The sequence below is a fragment of the Apis dorsata genome, unplaced genomic scaffold (genome assembly GCF_000469605.1).
Source record: "Apis dorsata unplaced genomic scaffold, Apis dorsata 1.3 scaffold_305, whole genome shotgun sequence".
Lineage (NCBI taxonomy): Eukaryota > Metazoa > Arthropoda > Insecta > Hymenoptera > Apidae > Apis > Apis dorsata.
This window is the reverse complement of record NW_006263577.1, coordinates 42,042-49,695: the sequence shown is the minus strand read 5'-3', so window position 1 is coordinate 49,695 and position 7,654 is coordinate 42,042. Positions and strand designations below refer to the sequence as shown.

General features: G+C 35.5%; 1 long non-coding RNA gene across 1 annotated transcript in view; it reads right to left on the bottom strand.

Moving 5' to 3' along the window:
- Nucleotides 1-5,568, bottom strand: part of LOC116185856 — an 86,944-nt gene extending 81,376 nt beyond the window's left edge. Inside the window, exon 1 of the long non-coding RNA XR_004150756.1 lies at nucleotides 5,371-5,568. This is a non-coding gene — a long non-coding RNA (uncharacterized LOC116185856). The remainder of the gene's footprint in view (nucleotides 1-5,370) is intronic.
- Nucleotides 5,569-7,654: the final 2,086 nt, after the last annotated feature.

Below are 7,654 nucleotides of genomic sequence, written 5' to 3'. Positions count from 1 at the left end.
TCGCGGTCGAGGGAAGAAATACTGAAAGTTGGAACGCGGCACGGGTCGAGGAGGACAGGAAATTCCAAGAGCGGAGCGCGTTGATAGCAGCAGCCCGAGGAACCGTTAGATGCCCTTAGAGCCAGATTTCTGATTCCGCGTGCACGAATATACCGATGCGAAACTCATGGCGACGAGGAGGAACGAAGGAAGAAATTTTAATAAGGTGTATCCATGTATATTTTTGTTGGGGCATCGGTTTCCGAGCGATTCGAACGGCGATACAATATTTATTTGTACTCGATTTTTTTTAGAATAGATTCCTAAGCTCTTTGTAATCTTGTGAAATATAATAAAACGAATAAGATTGCTGTCAAATGGGTTTTCTTATCTCGAATTAGACCGTGATTATCGTTATTGGCCCGAGTTTGATCCGGTCGTGGCGATATTATTTTCGAGTTTTCGAGTTTTGTTTTAAGAATGGAATGTGGTAATGAAATTAGTATGTGAGATGATATTGAAATTACTTCTATTCATAAAGAAATTGATAGTGAGATAGTGATGAACAAGAGTTAAGAAAGGATTGTAAGGTTTGCTCTCAACTAAATAACAAAAGACATCGAACGATACAAAATATCACACGAAACGATATTCTTTCTCTACACTACTTTATATACTTTATAAAATTTTGTATAAAACTTTTTAATATTTTTAATATCTTATGTATATCTTTACAGTAGTGTAATTAAAAAGTTTTATACAAAAGTTTAACTTATGAGGGAAATGATTTTAAAATTAGCTTAGTAAGAAATTCATGGAACAGTGTTCGGGAAATCGTCTCGAGTTGTTGATTCGAGGCTGATATGTGGTGAGAAGAGGAAATTGTCTTGGATGGAAAAACGTATTCGAGCATGACCGAGTCGATACATGGAAACAAACGGAATTTAATCTCTCGCGAGTTGGACATGCTCTGATACACTTGGAAACGTTTCAATATAAAGCATCAATCCTTCCGTCCAGATTCAATGCTGACGACTTACGAGCGCGTAAGAGTATCCGCTTGATAAGCACGTGCGTGCGACGTGCGCCAATAATTTAAGAAATCTATTACGCCTGCCGGAAGACACACGTGTGTGATAATTGAATCGTGATAACTCTTTGTTAGAATCAGTTTTTAAAACGGGGTAAAGACGGATAAATATATCGATTAAGTGTTGAGGATAAAAGGAAAGAATGCGCGCAAGAATCGTTTGTTTTAACGCGATAAGAGGCGATATAATTTCATTCAATCAAACGTTCCTCGCTCGATTTAAAATTTATATACGATCCACTTTGAAAATTTATTCTAAATTGAAGAATATTCTTTTTATTATTATTTTTTTCACCGATGTTATTATCGTGGCGCAACATACGTTAATTCCCTCCATTCGATTCTCCAAGTTCGACGTGATCGATAACAACAATACAGGTTTGTCACCCTTGTTATTATTTTGCAACGGCGCTTCCACCGTTGACCTGAATTCCATTTATTTAACCGCTCAACAGAGTAGAACGTGTGCACGCGCTTTTCACCCTCCTCGAAGGAGGGAGGGAGGGAGAGAGCGCTTCTCTTTCGCGCCTAAAGGCCAGAACTCTATCCGCCAACCGAGTAATCGGTGAACCCGCTCGGCTACCCTCTCGCGCGTCAGCGATTCACCTCAAACGTGAGTGGGAATGAGGGAAAAAAATTGGAAGAATTCGATAGAGAGAGAAAGAGAGAGCAAAGATGATTATTACGTATATTTATATTTATGCGTCATCTTTCGACTCGAAGTAAAATTTTTCGGATATTTCGTACTTTTGATCGTTTTCTTTTCCGCGGAGAATTTCGAATTCGAATTGTAAAATAATAATAACAGGTTGATTAAAAGCTGTTTGGGAATGAATTTATTTATTAACAATCCGAAATTGCATCGGAGAAATTAACTGCTCTCTCTCTCAATGCGTTTCAGCGCAAGTTCAGAAATTACATCGGTTTTTAAATGGCCGGATTAATTAGAATTCAGGCGGGAAGAAGTGGAGCGCTGGAAGGGTGAATTTAAATTTCGCGGAGAAAAAATTTTTTCCGACTTCCTTCCTCCCCAAAAAAAGCCGTTTCGCGTGTATTACGTCGATATGGATTTCATCACGATTCTCGATTCACGATTTCGACGGGAACAAAAAATCGAATTTTCAACGCGAAAAGTTTCACGAAACTTTTTTTCTTTCGAATATATTTTTTTTTCTTTCTTTTCCAATATTACTTTTAAAATATTCCAATATTATTAAAAAAAAAAAAATAACATCCAACTTGAAAATACAAATTTTTTAAATTAGATATATTTTTTTAATTAAATCCATATTCACGGTCCATGAAATTCTCAAAATAAGAAGCGAAAAATATATTTTAAAAAATATAGTATACGAATTGGAATATAAAAATTAATGAAAATATGAAAAAAATTTCGATATAAAAGTTATACGAGCGAGATTTTTAACAAAATACGAATAGCACTGTTTTTTTTCATCAAAATTTTTTTATTAATATATTCGTAATTAATATTCATCTTTGAAACTTCGTCGATTGAAAGTATTAAAAAATATATAAAAAAAAAAAAAAGAAAAAAAAAATATTTGAAAACAAAAAATAAATTCCGATTGTTTTAAATATCATACATCGCAAAAGAATTACACTATCTATAAATACGCGAAGCGCGAAGCAAATTCTTTTTCCATAAACACGAGCTGAAAATTCTCGCCAACGACTCACCACAATTTTCATACGCATCATCGTAAACTCTGCAACTCCCTCAAAGGGAACTGCATAGTGAAAAACTGCATTTTTCAATACACAAATGCAAGTGCATTTTAACGTTAACAAACGTCACGTATTGAGATGTTCTCCATACCAAGAATACACACCATTATTCTCTCCCTGTTTTCCTCGACGTACACATGTACGTTCCCCCGTTTATATGGAGCGCGACCTCCGTGTTATATTTGACTCCCGTTCAATATTTATCGAACATTGTTCTCGCATTACGGTCAAACCGATTTATAAATCCACTGCTGTTCTAAAAATATATCGCCACTTGCTTCTTACTCCCGATTAGAACCGCCCTCGGCGCTCTCCAAGCTTCGAGCAACGACACAGGGAACACCGAGTTTCGTTCGAAATCGGCACAAGTTTGAATAAAATGCTCGGCCGAGTTGTGAAACTGAAACTGGGAAAAGCGTTGCCGCGAAAAGATCATAATTACGATACAAGTGTGACTCAATTTAATCTGGAATCACGGTTATTCAACTCGAAAATATCGGCCCTGTTCAACCATATCTGCGATCTGGTTAAAACGCATACCACCATTTCCTTTCGAAACGCCGTTTTATACTCCTATCTGACGCGTGTAATGTTATATTAAACTGCGAATTCGATGCAATTCGATCTTATCGGTCAGGCTATGATATACCGAAGAATTTTAATAAGCAAATAATATTACAAAAAAAAAATTATATGTTTTCTCTAAGCGTGAATGGAGATAGAGGTGAAGGGTGTGTCAAAAGCTCTGATCTCGAGATTTTTTGAGATAATATTAGTGGAAAGAGGAAATTTTAATCGTTTCGAGAATTTTCTGTGGAATATGTATAATTTTCAAATTTTTAATTTTTACGATTATTGAAAAATGCTGATGAATATATATAAATGAAGTCTCAATCCTTTGAAGATGAATTTTTAGTATCAGTTTGATAGCATAAGATACGAAAAGATATACAAAATCTCAAAAATGTATAATATTCAAATTTTTTGTTTTTTCAATTATTGAAAACTAGGTATTGAATGTAGTTTTTAACATTCAGATAGAAATATTATTATTATTTATAATAACACTTTAATTTTAACCATCTACCGTTAATACACGAGATCTAATCTCGTCGTGGATTGAAATTATTAGAAATACCGTTAGAACCGAAGTAGATAAAACGTTTTCTTCGTTTCGTGTAAATTCTATGAAGCTATGAATATTTAGAAATCTGGAGAATTAAATTAGATGAGCTCGATCATTCAATGACCCCTACTTTATAAATTTAACAATATACTTGCAGATAAATAATAATTTAAAATATCATCACGAATTTCATATATATAATTACACATTCATCATTCACTTATAATTTCTACTTTAACTTTATTTATTCTATAAAAAAATTCAAATCAAAAGTGTCACTGACTTAATTTTTTTAAAAATCTGAGAGAGAATTGAAATAGAAGACACGGTTCACGATAAAGAATTTGGATTACAAAATCATCCAAAAGGAATTCATAATAACTCGCAAATAATATCTCCAATAGAAATATAATATAGAAATTCCACGTCTTCGAATCTCTTCCCCCTTTTTCCTCGAAAAATTCCTGCGCGAATTAAATCACGAGAAATCGGGCGATCGGTTAACGAGCGTATCGCGATAGAATTTCATCCGGATGTTAAATTCTGAAGCGTGAAAAACGGGAATGGAGTGGGAAAAAAATTAGTGAGGACATTGCGTGATACACCCCGTAACGCGATATCTCCCCGTTCTCCAACTGGATTAACGTTGTTGAATACGCCGTGATAAGGAGGAATCACGGATCCGCGAGTTTATCCAAACGATTCCCGTATACACGTACATATGTATAACGATACACGTTGGAATACGAAGAGATATTGGGAGCCAGATACCAGATTCGTATGCAAATAATTTCAAAGAGTAAGAGTTTTACATTCTGTTCGAATAGGAGGATATTCGTTATATTTTTCCTATAACATGCTTCCATCACCGCAAAAAACATATATCTCACGAACATTCTGTATTAACATCCTGTATCAGAATATACTAATTGTATTAATATAACAATACTGGAAGGAAAATTTTAAATTTCACAAATTAACTATAACTTAACTAACTATTCCTTTTTTTTTTTTTTCCTTTGAGCAATCAGAATCAGAATGAGGATTCTACAAGCTAATCTGACAATCATCAGAATTAAATCAGAAAAAATTATTTTTTAAATACTCTTTCCCTTTCTCGAGATGATTGGACGAGATCGTAATAATATAATTTGGAAATACAAAATTCAGAAAAAAGAGAGAAAGAAAGAAAGAAAGAAATGGTTCATGAAATAACAGGATACATATTATTCGCGGTCGTTTTGACGAGATTTCGAATTCTTGCGATTTATGAAGCGGGCTAGGCGAAGATCGAGTGGGAGGGTGTATCGTGCGCCGCATCCATTACGATGCACTTCCGGCGTGGGCGCGTGTATGCGTGGCCACGTGCACGAGAAACGACCGACTCGTGGCGTATCCACGTCATATATACATATATATATATACGTACATTTGAATAACGCCGCACGCATCGAACCTGGCCTGGACGAGACGTACGGCCTCGATCCGAGTGATTTACGGTTATCCTTACTTATCGTTCATCGGTGCTCTTCCGGTTGGAATACTGGACGTGGCGGAAAATTCAATTCTCGTTAATAATACGCACCTGTAACATAACGATAAGATTATGTCAATTAGAGACGGAGACGAGAGCGAGAGAGATTGAGAATGCTGGCAAATGAATTTTCTCCTTGTTTTAATAAGATTATACTTTTTTCTTTTTTTTGTAATTTTGTAATTTCGTATACCCTTAAATTTATTTAGATTCTTTTCAATGTAATTTTACAGATTAATACAAAGCTATGCGAGGTTCAAGTCTACCAAGAGCCAAATTATAATGTACTTCTCAAGAAGTCGTGGTGCATGATAACGAAGAGCATAAAATAGCTGTAAGAGCATTGGGACTCGAGAACCATAAGTTCGAATTATGCAATCTATGTGGAACCATTCCGGAAAACCATGAAGATCTCGTGAATAGAGACTCGTGAAAGCACCTGAAAGCGTCTTAATAAAGATAACGGCATTTCGTGAGATTTAATCTGATCCAACATAGAATTTGAAAGAGTTTTGAAATTTCCAAAGTTCAAAATAAATTTCAAAATATCCAAAGTGCACACGATTCATCTTAGTCCATGAATGAACTTTAAAGTCTCGAACTTTCAAATTTTACAAAATTTTTAAATATATATTGAGTTTGTCACTTTCGAAGCTCATCCCAAGAACCATGGATCACCAAATATCAATCAAATTAACGTGAAATATTGCACGTGGATCCCGATCCAAGAATCGTAGAATCTGAAAGAGTTTTGAAATTTCCAAAGTTCAAAATAAATTTCAAAATATTCAAAGTACACATGATTCATAGTATTCCATAATGAACTTTAAAGTCTCGAAGTTCCAAATTTTACAGAATCTTTAAATATGCATAGAACTTATCATTTTCAAAGCTCGTCCCAAGAACCATAGATCGCCAAATGTCAATCGAATTAACGTGAAACATTGCATATGGATCCTGATCCAAGAATCGAAAAAGAATTCGAAAAAGTTTAAAATTTCCAAAGTTCAAAATAAATTTCAAAATATTCAAAGTACACATGATTCATAGTATTCCATAATGAACTTTAAAGTCTCGAATTTCCAAATCTTACAGAATCTTTTCAAGTAAACAAGTATAGAAATTAATTGTCTCCTAATTTTCCTCGCGTATCTCGGTATCACCACGGATTTCTGTATTTCACTTTTCCATCAAAATGGAAGACGGGTATCGCCTTCGAAGCTCGCCCCAAAGAAGCATGGTTCGCCAAATATCGGTGGAATTAAAGCGAAACATTGCAAAGTGGAAATTACACGTACGACTAACCTTGTGATCACGCGTGTCGGAGTGGAGGATGATCGATGGCGGGCCTGAGATCGATCACAGGTCATAATCGCAATTATCCATTGGCCGCGATCCAGTCCCGCGTCTGTTTCGAATTAATTCTCATGGTACGACAGGGCAATGCCGGCCGGGCCGTGTTTCGATCGACACGCAAGAATTCACGCGAGCGCGTTGAATCGATTTCGTATACCAATCACGCCGCCTTCGATTATGATCGATGGCGAAAAGGGATCGTCCTCTCTTTTTTTCGCGCGTTTTTCTTCGCGTCGATGCATCTGACGTCTGACTTTTTCCCGATTTTTTTTTTCAATCCAACATCTTCCTTCTTATATATATAATATAAATATTTTTAAATTTCTCTGAATTCTTAGATTTCGTATACTTTGATATCGTATAAAAATTTGAAGTTTAGAAACACGTAATGCAAATCAGAGAAACGTATGTGTAACTTGTCTTACATATACATGAAATCGTAATACAAGAATTTCTATCCAATCGAAACTATATTTTCGTGGACCATACGTTATATTTTCTATTATTCTAGTTACAAATAATATTTTCCTATTTGGATAGAAACTATCGGGTTAATACTCATAGCAAAGCGGCCTCGAGAATCTCGACCAACGACAGAGATGACAGAGATCAAAACAGATTATGATCTCTGCCCCTCCCCGTTTTAATCAACCGCGCGAACCGTTGATTAAACGCGTCAATTTTTGGTCAAAACCGGGAGGAATCGCAGTGCATATTACCTGTATTACTCCTAATTGGGATTAGTCGACGGTCGAAATTAATTTTCACGGGGCAAGGTTTATCAAAAGCCTGTTTCCCCCATCGACACGCACGAGAATCCGTG